Source organism: Bos javanicus, chromosome 3 (genome assembly GCF_032452875.1).
Source record: "Bos javanicus breed banteng chromosome 3, ARS-OSU_banteng_1.0, whole genome shotgun sequence".
NCBI classification, from domain to species: domain Eukaryota; kingdom Metazoa; phylum Chordata; class Mammalia; order Artiodactyla; family Bovidae; genus Bos; species Bos javanicus.
The window spans coordinates 114,883,039-114,896,861 of record NC_083870.1 but is presented as its reverse complement, the minus strand read 5'-3'; positions in this window follow the sequence as shown (position 1 = coordinate 114,896,861).

The window sequence follows — 13,823 nt, the reverse complement described above, 5'->3', positions numbered from 1 at the left end:
ATATTTGCTGCAGAGCAATGGTGAGTTATTGTTGTTTAGTCCCTAAGTGGTGTCCGACTCTTTGCGACCCCACAGACTGTAGCCAGCCAGGCTCTACAGGATTCTCTAGGCAAGAATACTGGAGCCAATTGCCATTTCCTTTTCCAGGGAATCTTCTCCAAATCAGAGATCAAACCCTTGTCCCCTGCATCGGCAGGTGGATTCTTCACCACTGAACCCCCAGGGAAGCCCAAGAAGGCTGGTAAGAGCACTTAAAGGTCCAAAGTTTGCATAGAAGACTGAAAGGAGCTTCAGTCAAGCTCCTATCTATAGGCAGCCCTTCATTTTGACAAAACCGAGCTATAAAGCCGCAGGTAATGGGATTCGAACCAGACGCTTGCAGGCAATTTTCAAAAACCTACCATACATTCAGATCTCTGAGTATAAAATGTTTTTTTTATAAAATAGGATGGCAGTTTTGTTCCTTTAAGCCACTGTAAGCACGGTGGGAGACGTAGCTTGAGAGCGACATTAAGCAAGGGGACGGCGCAGCAGCAAGGAAGCTGGCTGGAATCTAGCGCTCGGGCTGGCGTTGGCGGGCTGTCTGCCTCTGAATAGAATCAAAGCACCCAGCAAAGTTCATTCTGGGTTTGGCTCCAGTTTTGAGCTCCGTAGGGCTGTCAGACCAGAGCGTCCATGTGAGAATTTGGGGGGCTCATCAATGCGACGCACGCCTCCCCAGCATCCTTCCCTTCTCCCCTTCCTTCTTCCTCCACAAGTGCTTATGGTGCGGCCAGGGATGCAGTGGTGAGCAGAGCTCAGAGTCTCATAGGGCAGGCAGAGGTCAAGGAAGCAATCACATTAAAGATGATTGTTGAACTGAGCTTCCCCTATGGCTCAGTGGGTGAAGAATCTACCTGCAGTACAGGAGATGCTGGAGAGATGGGTTCGATCCCTGGGTTGGGAAGATCCCCTAGAGAAGGAAATGGCAATCCACTCCAGGATTCTTTAAAGGAACCGAGCAAGCCAGGATGGAAGAGCATCCCTAAGACATGCTGGGGAAGAAGCTCACTGGGGGCTGCGCAGGAGGGAGACGATGGAGGGAGCCGAAAGAGGGGACCACCCTCCCTGCTGTGTGTGTGCCTCCTCCCCAGGAGGCATCAGGGAACTGAAAGCAGCTTCCAGGTGTGATTTTTCGGGTCTCAGATGTGACCTTCCTGTTCATCTTTAACTCAAAGAGATTTCTTCTATGGTGTGGTCCTGTGCAGGCTGACAAGATGTTGTTCTGGGTCTCCCGAGCCTGTCCAGATAAGGGGATTCTGGCTGCTTATCAGGGTGACCCAAGCACCTTGAGGAGGGGCTGTGCCAGACACCGAGTACATATTTGTGGGCTGACTTCAAGACAGCCCTTACAGCTCCTACATTTTTTACGGAGTAACTCATTTTGTATGCAGCTCCCACAGGGACATTTTAAAAGATTCACAAGCTGTCGTCACATGCTCCAAAATGCTCTAAAGAATCAGAGTACACGAAATCCACCTCTTTAAAATATTTTAGAGCTGTGATAAACAAAGAATTTTTATGTTAAAGAAACAAGGGTGATAGGTTTATCCTCAGGAACTAAAAGAAAAAACTGATATTTCCCCAAATTATAGGCTTTTGAATCACCTTACAGTTACTCCTTTGGGTGTATAGGAAACATAAATCAAAGGTACTTTTGGAAGACTTAAAAAAATACCATCATGTGTAACCAGGAAAGAGAAGCTATGATCTGAATTCCCTCTCAAATAATCTCTCTAAAACGTTGAGCAAATATCCATGTATTTTGAATTTTCTCTTTTGGAGGCAAAGAAAACGTTATTCTTTTTCTTAAGCTTTGGGTATTTCTGTAAGGATATTATACTCAGTGTTTTTTTCCTCGTGTATTAAATCTTGATCTAACTGATCTGCCATGTTCAGGACGACCCTTATATTGTCATAAACAGGAGGGGAAACTTGAAGATTATGCTTTCCGGTAGCCTCGCTTTAAAATATAAGGTTTTCACATTAGAACTTTGGAGTTCATGTGAAGAAAATGGAAGCTTTTTAAGGAAGAGAGTGCTTTTGAATTTATACCCATACTCCGTTTCTGCGGAGATGCTATCATTAAGTAGAGGGTGCTTGACCTTTGGGGAAATACCACACTGCAAACATTTCTTAGCAAACATTCTGAAAGGGAAGGCCGTGTAGCCAAGAGCTTTCCTGGCAGTTTGATGAGTGCAGCTTGGATTATTGGACTGTTTGGATCATAGGAGAGGGGGCTGGGCTGTGGTGGGTGTGATCGTAGGAGGCTGGCTCTTATCCTCCAGAGAGACTGCTCTTAGTTAGAATACACAATAATAATAATGTCAATGTGTTAGACACTCAGCCGTGTCTGACTCTTTGAGACCCCATGGTCTGTAGCCCGCCAGGCTCCTCTGTCCATGGGATTCTCCAGGCAAGAATACTGGAGTGGGTAGTCATGCCTTCCTCCAGGGGATCTCCCTGACCCAGGGATCGAATATGGGTCTCCCACCTTGCAGGCAGATTCTTTACAGTCTGAGCCACCAGGGAGGCCCCAGTAATGTCAATGTCACTTCCTTAAACTTGAATTCTATGTCATTATCTGGACAGTCACTCTCTGTGCATCTGGACCCCTGTTTGGCCATTTACATCTCATCACTTCTAGCTGCCCTTTTCTTCCAACCGAATGCTTCTCTGGTGACCCAGCTCACTGCCTGCTCCTGCCCCAGGCTTCGGGCCCCAGTTGGGAGAAACCCACCCTTGCTGGCTGGTAGCTGGTGGTGTATAGGATGAGAGCTCAGAGAAAAGGCTTCCTTGCTTATTTTTAATAGTGAGGAATGTGAGCCAGGCTCATGAAATCTTTTGTTGATAATGGAGGTGCCCTGGAGAGTGTGCAGAATTGGAACTTAGGGTGAATTAGGCACAGGTGGCTGCTTTATTTATTCTTTTCTGGTAGGTCAGTTCAGTTCAGTCTCTCAGTCATGTCCGACTCTTTGCAACCCCATGGACTGCAGCACACCAGGCTTCCCTGTCCATCACTAACTCCTGGAGATTGCTCAAACTCATGTCCATCGAGTCAGTGATGCCATCCAACCATCTCATCTTCTGTCGTCCCCTTCTCCTGCCTTCAATCTTTCCCAGCATCAGGGACTCTTTTCCAATGAGTTAGTTCTTTGCATCACGTGGCCAAAGTATTGGAGTTTCAGCTTCAGCATCAGTCCTTCCAATGAATGTTCTGGACTGATTTCCTTTAGGACTGACTGGTTGGATCTCCTTGCAGTCCAAGGGACTCTCAAGAGTCTTTTCCAACACCACAGTTCAAAAGCATCAATTCTTTCATGTTCAGCTTTCTTTATAGTCCAACTCTTACATCCTGATCTGGTAGACCACAACTCATCTAGTAGGTCATTTTTATTAAAATGCATTTTCCGTTCAACTTAAAAACTCGCTAAACTCATAAACCTTCAACTTACTGCTGTATGTCAATTATATCTCAATAAAGCTGAAGAAGAAACACAGTTTGCTCTATTTTTATAATTTTTATTTATTTTTGGCTGCTCTGGGTCTTTCTGCAGTTGCAGCAAGCGGGAGCTACTCTTGGTTACTGTGAGTGGCTTCTCGTGTTGCAGAGCACTGGCTGCACTGGCTTAAGTATTTGTGTCTCTTGGGCTTGGTTGCTCCAAGGCAGGTGGAATCTTCCCAGACCAGGGCTCGAACCCATGTTCCTTGTATTGGCAGGCAGATGCTTAGCCACTGGACCACTAAGGAAGTCCCAGTTTGCTTTCATCAGGAATGTTTTACCGTATCCCAAGTTGCGCCAGGCACTTTTATTGGAGTTATACTTGAATAGTTTAAAATCGTGTGATACTTGGCTTTGATTCTAATGGTACCAGTGGAAGCAGGTCTGTAATCACAGCTCTTGGCTATACTTTCACAGTGAAGGTTTTAAGCCAGCTTTCATTTCCAATTGACCAAATAATCCATGCTTGCCTGCGGGGAGCGAGCTCCGCCCCCGGCAAAGGTCATGAGGAAGGAGGCTTGGCATACGCAAAGGCGGGATCAAGCCTCAGGAGTCTCCCTGGAAATTCTCGAGCAATCTACCCCCAAAACCAGAGTCTGCCTAGTTTCTGCTTTGTGCTTTCACCTACACCTCTGACTTTACGGGGGGCTGTCCCCCACTACCTCTCTGAAAAAGAGTTAGCTTACAGCTCCAGTTAATAATTCCTGGGTGTGACAGTGTTTCAACCTACAAACTCCCTTGGAAGTCCTCTAGCCTGCCTGAATAGGTTTTTCCGGCCACGTGTGATTGCTCAGAGCCTCCAAACTGTGAGAGGCATGAGATGTTCTAAACTGTCTAAATACAGATTCCTTTGATCAGTCAAAAGATTGATTAGAAATTGTATTGGTGAAGGGATTTTCACTTGTTGGGCCAATATTTGCTGCTAAGTCTCCATATCCCTTACCTGCTGTGTCCCTGGCAGTGTATCGATTAATATAATTGGTGTAAGTAGTAGCTCTAATGTTTGTAACCTGGGACCCTTGAGTTAATTCTTTTTCTTGTTATAGCCCACCACACCTTTGCTCTGTAGGAATGCAACTTTATCTAATGCTTTTTGGAGGCTGGCGCCTGACTTTAGAATAATCACCTTTAGAGAAAAAGGCCTCCGGGCCAGAAGATGATGCAAATCACCTAAACTTTTGCATATGATAAGTTTGCAGGAAGAAAGCCTGGCTTGCTGCATGACTCTACCCCTTCCCCCATTATCCTCTATGCATAACTTAAGGTATAAAAACTACTTTGGAAAATGAAGTGCGGGCCTTGTTCACCGAAACTTGGTCTCACCATGTCGTTCTTTCTCTTACCTTCTGGCTGAATTATTCAGCCTCTTTTCTCCACTGAATTTCCTCACTGAGCTATCCTCATTCTATTACTCTTTATATCCTTAATTAACGTTTAATTAAGCAATTGTTTCCTGATCCTCGCTGACGCCGTCCCCGCTTCGAATTCCCTGGATCCACCGGGGCTGGACCCCGGCACTTGCCAGCACATGGTGGAAAAATAGGTTCAGACACATGTGTGTGCATGTGCGTGCGGGGCTTCCACTCGGGGCTGCACAGCTGGCACCGGCCCCCAGTTGTCCATCCTCACAGGACGTCTAGTTGGTTTATGGTTACAGGACAACCAGCTAGCCGACAGACTGCTCCCCTTATGGCTGGGGAGGGAGGTGTCACACAGATGCCCCGAAGCTGAGGATCGTGGTGGGGGGGCAGTGAAGCACGATGGAGTTCTACGGAGTGCAGTTATCAGAAGGTTTTGCTTCCCTTACTAAAAGAGACAGACACCTGGTAGACCCCATGCCCTTTGCCCTCTCCCCCTCTTGCCGCCTGGAAAATGGACCTGGTACCCAGAGATGTGGCACAAAGCCACAGGGTAAGGATGACTGTGCGGGAGGTGGAAGGCCAGTTTTCTGAGCAAGTGCATCAGCCCTGGAATAAGCACTCAGCCTGGGCAACGGGTCAGATGAGATAAATAAACTCAGCTGGTCTCGCCCAGGTTTCTTTGCATTTCGCCCAGTGCAGTCCTGGCAGACTGGTAGAATGATGGATGTCATGCATGTGAGACACACGAGATGCAGTTGTGAAAACCTCCAGGCAGGATGTGTGCTGGGCACTGGTGGGCTGCATTTGACCACGGCCAGTGCATGGGGCCCTCCTGCTATGCGTCCCCCTAATACTTATGAATGCCCTGAATAGGAGAGTCTTTTATATGGACATCACCATGTTTTCATATCCTCTAGGGTAGTGGTTGTTCAACTTTGGGGGATCATGAACATGTATGAGTACTTAATAAAAAAAAAAATACTCTGGGACTTCACAGGTGGTCCGGTGGCTAAGACTCCATGCTCCCAATGCAGGGGGCCTGGGTTCGATCCCTGGTCAGGGAACTAAATCCCACATGCTGCAACTGAAAAAGATCCCACATGCCACAACCAAGATCCAAGGTCTTGAGTGTCTACCACTAAGATTCGGTGCAGCCAAATGAATAAATTAAAATGAATATTTAAAAAAGCAAGCTCTAGATGTCTTCCTTGGAAGATAAACAGACCAAAGTAAAGAAAAAATTAGCACACCTTTTGAGGGTTTCAGAGAAAGTCCTAAAACACATCTGAGGGCGCTGGCTACAAGCATTCTGTTCCAACAGCCAAATCAATTTTGATGATCTCCCTCCACAGGCCCACTGTGCTAATTAACAGTATGCAAATTAGGTACTTGTATGATTTTTTTGATTTTGCAAATTGGAGTATTCGTTCTAATCCCTGGATGCCTACTAATTCTAAATTACTCTCATTTCATGAATCATTATCTGCAGCATATAGAATTATGAAAATATCACTGGTGCAGAGCCAGAAATCAAATGGCACAAAAAAGTGTGTGTTCCTACTTGTCACTTCAGTTGTGTCCAACTCTTTTGACCCTATGGACTGTAGGCTCCTCTGTTCATGGGATTCTCCAGGCAAGCATACTGGAGTGGTTTACCTTCCCTTCTCTAGGGAATCTTCCTGACCCAGGGATCAAACCCGCGTCTCTTTGGCCTCCTGCATTGGCAGGAGGGTTCTTTACTACTAGTGCCACCTGGGAACCTGGCACAAGAAGGTCCACAAGGAAAACGGAGCCCTTCCCCGAAGGCAGACCGCCAGGCCCCAGCAACCCCGTGAGCCCTTCCCCGAAGGCAGACCGCCAGGCCCCAGCAACCCGTGCCCATACTTCCCGAGTGGCGTGCCAGGAATGCTTCTTGTGTGAGTTCCATAAATGGGAGATTTTATAGTCACTGTTCGATTTGTTTTCTTTTTAACTTACTAGATCTTGGAGATCCTTTCACATCAATTACTATAGATCTTCCTGTTCCTTTTAGAGGTTGAAGAGTATTCCATCGTGTAAACATACTGTGACTTATTTAACCACCCCGGTATCAGTGGTCATTTCTGTAGAGGAAAATTTTTAAATCACTCTCACTTCAGCAGGCTCATTGCTGTCTCCACATCAGCCATTGAATACATAGAGGGAATATAAACTAATTACATCTCTTTAAGCAAAGGAAATTAAAACAACAAGTGAATTACAAAACCTCTCTCCACTTCTCATTGTCTTCATGTAAAACATGCTGAACTCAGAAATACAATGTTTGCTCTTTACCACGTTCAATCATGCAAGTCCCCATTTCTTTCTCTTAGAAAAACATCACCTGGGTATGGCAGGAATGGGGTCCAGCAAGCACCTTGGAGCCAGACTGTCTGGGTTTGAATCTCAGCTCCACACTTCGTAGCTCTGTGACTTTGGGAAAATTATTTAACCTCTCTGTGCCTCACGTTCTCTGTAAATGTGGGTAACAATTTTACCGAGCTCACGGATGTGTCAAGAGGATCAAATGAGTTAAAATCTCTAAAGTTTTAGGGTGGTGACACAGAGAAAGCGCCGAGTAAGTGTGGGCTCTCACTAGTCTGGGTGGCCTTGGAATAAAATGACGGCCAGTGGCTTCTGCCGTGGCATTGCTGCCCAAGGTGAGGAATGCCTGGAGGCTGGCTCCGAAGCCTCTGGACCCCTGGTGCAGGGACCCTCACACACACGCTCACGCACTCAGGCACACTTGTGCACACACAAGAACACTCTGTGCACACAGCCCTGGCATACCTGAGGTCTGCTACATGTCACACACAGAAAATGGAGTTGCTCTTTACTCGGGTATTAATGTTGGAATGCAAAACCAATTTATTTTTGTTTTGATGGTTTGAGATATACCGTGCCTGGCATCCTGACACTAACCATCAGGACATCGCTACATGTTTTGCACAGGTCTAATATTTGAAAAATGATGACTGTCTCCCAGGTCCTGGGAAAAACACATAGATCTCCAAGGTCTGTGTAAATTATTTCTAACTAGGTCAAGTGCCCTGAGTCTCTCAGTACAGATTCAGCACCTTTTCTGACTTGAATTTCTCAACTCATCTGTCACATAGAAAAAGTGATAATTAGAAATATGTAAAGGTGTTTTGAGAAATGACTTGCGGAACTGGAACCTGATTTTCCAAGATTTTTGACACGTAATTGTTTTCCCACTAATTCACCAACTGCACAAAGAATACACATTCGTACGACACTTCCATACACACACACACGTGAGGTTGCATTTGTATGTTTCAATATTACATGTTGTTAAACTGACTTGTCAGCAGGGATTTTATTATAAGTTCTTCATTCTGCAGATGTGGATCTGAACCAGGCTCAGGGTCAAAAATGAAACTGACAGTTGTCCAGACCTTTTCTCTTCTAGACAAGGAGGACGCTCTGTGAGTCCCCAGAGTTGCTAGACAACCTCCTGCCTGCTCTGCTCAGGTGTCGGGTGGCGGCCCAGGGAGGCCTGTGACACCAGGACAGCTCATCCGAGGCTGCGGGTCTTCACTGAGTGTACCTTTGACTGCTAGTCTCCCCGAGGTGTGATCGTCCACACTGTGGGTGTGAACTGATTTTATACTTAGAGTGTAGAAAAAACATGCCTGTGTGTGAAAAATAAAGCAAACACTTTTTTTTTGCCCTAGTGTGAGCTTCAGCTGAGTTGAACATATGTAATGTGAGAAGACCAGTGAACTCAAACAAGTAGAGATAGAACTTTCCAGAAAGAAATCCAAAAGTGGACTCGCCACAATCTTCTATTTGTTTGATTTTTAAAAATCAGTACAATTGCACGCAAGGCTACTCGGACGCTGGTACCTGGCCTCCATTCTCCCAGGGGCATCGGTCGGCAGTGGTCATTGGAAGTTGTTCATTCAAAGGGGTATTCATCCAAGAATGTACAGAGTGTGAGTTGCTTGAGTGTGACCTGGGCGTGGGAGCATCTTGGTTGTCCAGTTTACAGTCTGGACACAACAAGCAAATGCGAAGTTCTAACAGACAGATTCGGGGTTTATTGTGGTAAGGCTGGAGGGCTGGCATGTGGGTTTGCATTTTCTGGGTTCCATGTACAGCAAGACTGTCCTCAAGAGGAGGACAAGCTGACCACCTGGAAAGCATGGTAAAGCCAAAGCACAGCGAGAAGGGTGGTCTCGGTAGAAACGGCCGTGAGAGTAGAGAGCCACAGAGACAGTACACCTTGTTTGTCCCTGCTTCAACGGACGATCTGAGTCATGAGAGATGCGTGGGTGTTTGCCCTTGGTGGCTCAGTTGGTAAAGCATCTGCCTACAATGTGGGAGACCCGGGTTTGATCCCTGGGTCGGGAAGATCCCCTGGAGAAGGAAATGGCAACCTACTCCAGAATTCTTGCCTGGAAAATCCTATGGGCGGAGGAGTCTGGCAGGCTACAGTCCATGGGGTCGCAAAGAGTCGGACACGACTGAGCGACTTCACGTTCACTTTCATCATCAGCCAGCACTGTACTTTGCCAAGAAAGACATTAAGACAACTACGATGGTTTACTAGGTCCATCAGTTACCAAAACGGCTCTTCAGTTAACATTAAAAAGGGATGGAGGGCTTCATCTCAGCAACAGAAAGGTGTTTGCTTTCTGTAACTCTGGCTTTCGTGAAAGCCCTCTGAGCAGTGTCCCTGTTCCTCTCATTTCATGGGGACAGGTAGAAGCCTATCAGGGCCAAAAGGGTCTGTGTATTTGGGAGGCCTCCATTCATCCGCAAGGTCAGGGTTAAGTAGGCAGGGGCACGCGTTTCTAGTCCACGTGGACCATGCTGGTGGCCACGTGGGCGATGCGCTGAGGAGGCAGGGCTGGGGTTGCAGGTATAGGGAAAGGTGACGTGGCCAGGATCAAGGTGGAGCCCCGTAGACAGGAGGAGAAATGGGGTGGGGGGTGACTCAGAAACCTCAGTGGTCAATGTAATGATCGTGGGAGTGGGGCAAGGCCCACCCAAGGACATGGAGGATGTCCTTCCAGGTTTCCATACCATCTGCACCAGCTTCTCACTGGCTTTTTTTTTTTTTTTTTTGGTCTAAAATTTTCAGTGGTATCTTCCATCTTTCTGTTGCTTCCAAACAGAAAGAACTCACTGCTCTCCCCCGACATCCATGTCCATCGCCTGTAGCTTTCCTCCAGGACCATCCCCTCCCCACTTTCTGGTAAAGCTCTTCATCAATGCCTGGGACCCGTCATGACCCGCTATGTTCTCAGAGGCCACTAGCCCCTCTTGGTCTCACTGCTGCTGTCCAATCAGAAGCCACACTGAGTCCATCTTCCCCGTCTGTCACCCACACCCTTCTGCCCCTGACATCCAGGGCCTTTGGGACTCCTGCTTCTCCGCGGCTAATCACACCAACACCTCCTCTCCGATCTGTCACCCCTCACTCCAGTCCCCCAAAGCCTTCCCCTCCCTCTGAGCCTAACCTGGCTTCCAGGCTGCTCCTCCCTGACCCCACCTTCTCGATCTGCTCTCTCTGCCCTTTGTACAGCAGCATACACCCCAGCCTCTCTGAACCTATGCATGCGTGCATAGTCGCTCAGTCATGTCTGACTCTACAACCCTATGGACGCAGGCTCTTCCATCCATGGGGTTCTCCAGCCAAGAATATTGGAGTGGGTTGCCATTTCCTCTTCCTGGGGATCTTCCCGACCCAGGGATCAGACTCAAGTTTCCTGTGTCTCCTGCATTGCAGGCAGACTCTTTACCCGCTGAGTCATTGGGGAAGCCCTCACTACTCCCAAACTGTGCCTCATCAGAGGCCTTCCAGGCTGTCCCGGTCTACACTCACTCCTTCCCCTAAGGTCACAGTTTTCTTAGTTCTCCTCACAGCCCTTACCTCCATCTGACCTGCAATGAACGCTGATCACGGTTATTGGCCCTTTCCCCACTAGCATGTGGGCTCCATGGGGACAGAGGCTACACTCCAGGCAGTATCTCTTAGTAACCCCTTTCCCCTGCCCTTCCAGAATCTTCTCAGGATTTCCCCTCCACCTTGGGGTCCCTTCTCAGAGCCCCCATACACAACCATACTCGGAGTCCCATCACCCAACAGGCTCCATTCTCCTTTCTCCAATTCGTTCTTGGTCCACCTCGTGGCAGTGCAGGGCATGGCGTTAGGAATGGCTGGGGCTACTAGCGGCTGCAGGGACCTGCTGACCGACGGAGGGGAGGTGTCGGGGCTAAAACTAGTCTTGGTGGATGTGGACAGGTGACCTGAGACTACCCGGAGGAGTGGGGGCTCAGTGACTACGAAGTAAACAGCCTCGTTTGCTAGGACTGCATGACAGTCGGTTAGAGACCAAGGCAGGAATGGACCACAGACAAAATTGCCCTCTTCTTGGGAAATCGGAGCACGGCTGTTTCCGATGTAGTCTTTCTTCTGGGTGTTACATCCTCAAAGTGTTAGTCGCTCAGTTGTGTCCGACTCCTTGCAACCCCATGGACTGTAGCCCACCAGGCTCCTCTGTCCACGGGGGTTCTCCAGGCAAGAATACTGGAGTGGGTTGCCATTCCCTTTTCCAGGGGATCTTCCCCACCTGGGTCTCGCACACTGTGGGCAGATTCTATACCATCTGAGCCACCAGGGAAGTCCTAGGTCCTCAAAGACAACTACAAATACCATAACTTTCATGCCAACTATTACCATTCTCAATGTCAAAATCAACATCGTAAAGGACTGGAAATTTTATCTGAGCATCTTGGACCAGCTTAGAGAATATTCAGTAAAAACAGGATTAAGTCATTCATATTCAGACTAGTAGTGCTCAATTCTGGACATGGACAAGCAAAGAAAGAGCAGGACTAAGTTCTCCTCTTTTGCAACCCCATGGACTATACTGTCCATGGAATTCTCTAGGGCAGAATACTGGAGTGGGTAGCCATTCCCTTCTCCAGCGGATCTTCCTGACCCAGGAATCAAATCCAGGTCTCCTGCATTGCAGGCAGGTTCTTTACCAGCTGAGCCATCAGGGAAATGACTTTCACTTACCTGATATAATCCAGGTGTGACAGGGATTTTTCCCTGTAAGAGCAAACCCCTCGTGCCTCCAGCTTTTCCACTAACAGTAGTTATCTGAGAATACGGGACCTAGAGGAATGCCGGCTGCCCTAACAGTGAACCCCACAGCCTCAGAGGCCAGGAGGTAAACTCTGGTTTGAAGGGGTCATTTGAGGACCTGTGTCCTCATTTAGGTCCCTGGAGTTCTTTCTGCTCAATTGGGAGAGCAGAAGTCGTGCCCAGAAGGTTCGACAGGCCAGGCTGATGCCACCTATGGGTGGAGTCACTTGGCCACACCCACTTGAAGGGAGGCTGGGAAACACGAGATGGTGATATGGTTGGATGGCATCACTGACTCAGTGGACATGAGTTTGAGCAAACTCTGGGAGTTGGTAATGGACAGGGAGGCCTGGTGTACTGCAGTCCATGGGGTCACAAAGAGTCAGACACGGCTGAGCGAACTGAACTGAACTGAGAAACACTTGAGCTGTTTGCTCAGGAAGGAAGTGGGTTTCAGTGAACCGAGTGGTCCTGTCCAGAGTAGCTTCCCATTGTAAAGATTCACCTCCCGCTGCCCCTCTGGCTTTTGCTTAAACTGAGCAGAGACCCTGGAGACAGATCCAGCTGGATTTCTTCCCCATCCTCCTAAGCAGACCACCGCCAAGGCCTCAGTATAGGGGGCCAGGCTGTGGGTTGAGCTGTTTTTCAAGGTCTGCTGGAAGTCCCATCCCCCAGCCTGTGAATGTGGCCTTGCTTGGAAATAAGGTCATTAAAGAAGATCAGTGGCTCAGATGGTAAAGAATCTGCCTGCAATGCAGGAGACTTGAGTTTGTTACCTGAGTCGGGAAGTCACCCCAGAGAAGGGAATGGTTACCCACTCCAGTACGCTTGCCTGGAGAATCCCATGGTCAGAGGAGCCTGGCGGGCTACAGTCCATGGGGTCACAGAGTCGGACACGACTGAGCAACTAACACACACACACACACACACAGAAGATCGAGTTAAGATGAGGTCACACTTGATTCGGGTGGGCCCTCTCCCATAACTGGGGTCCTTAAAGAGAGGTTTAGACAGGCACAGGGGGACGGCCATGGGACACCCTGATCTCGGACTTCTGGCCTTGAGATCTGTGAGAAGACGGCACTCTATGACAGCAGCTCTGGGCTAAAACCGCCACCTCTGCCGCTAGCCTGTGTATGTCAGGGGCCTCACTGAGTCCCTTCTCAACTGCAAAATGGTGTGAGGTTCTGGCTGGCGGGGCTGGACTTGACAAATGCTGAGGGGTGATGAGGAGGGCAGAGGTGCGCTCAGAGACTCTTGCCTGTTCAGCACACCCCCGGCCCAGGGAGGGGTCAGCCTCCAGTGGTCCCTGTGCCCCCTCAATGCTGCAGGCACCCTGTTCCCCTGGTCTGGCCTGGCTGGTGCCTGCTTACCCCTTGACCTTGGGCTCAAGTCACTTCTAAAGGAGGCTGGCCCCCTCCCCAGCCTCCTCACCACCTCCAGGTGGGGCTGGGCTCCATCGCTTGCCCCCACCCCATTCCGTTCTCTCCCTGAGCTACATGGTATTCCGAAAGCGAGGTGAGGGCAGGGCCTCTGGGAGTCTGTCTTGCTCTAACCTGATGTCCACGCTCAGCTGTGTACGGTGGGTGTGGGATTGGCCAATTCCAGGTGCAAAAGACCGAGAAAAAGGCAAGCCATCTGCACCTTTGGGTACTCTGGGCCACACCTGATTCCCATTAGTCAGTAATGGCTGAGATTCCTATATTCCAAGAGCAATTAAATCAGCAGCAAGAAAACAAGAGCCTCACTAACCCAAATGTCACCCTGCCATCTATGTCATGTC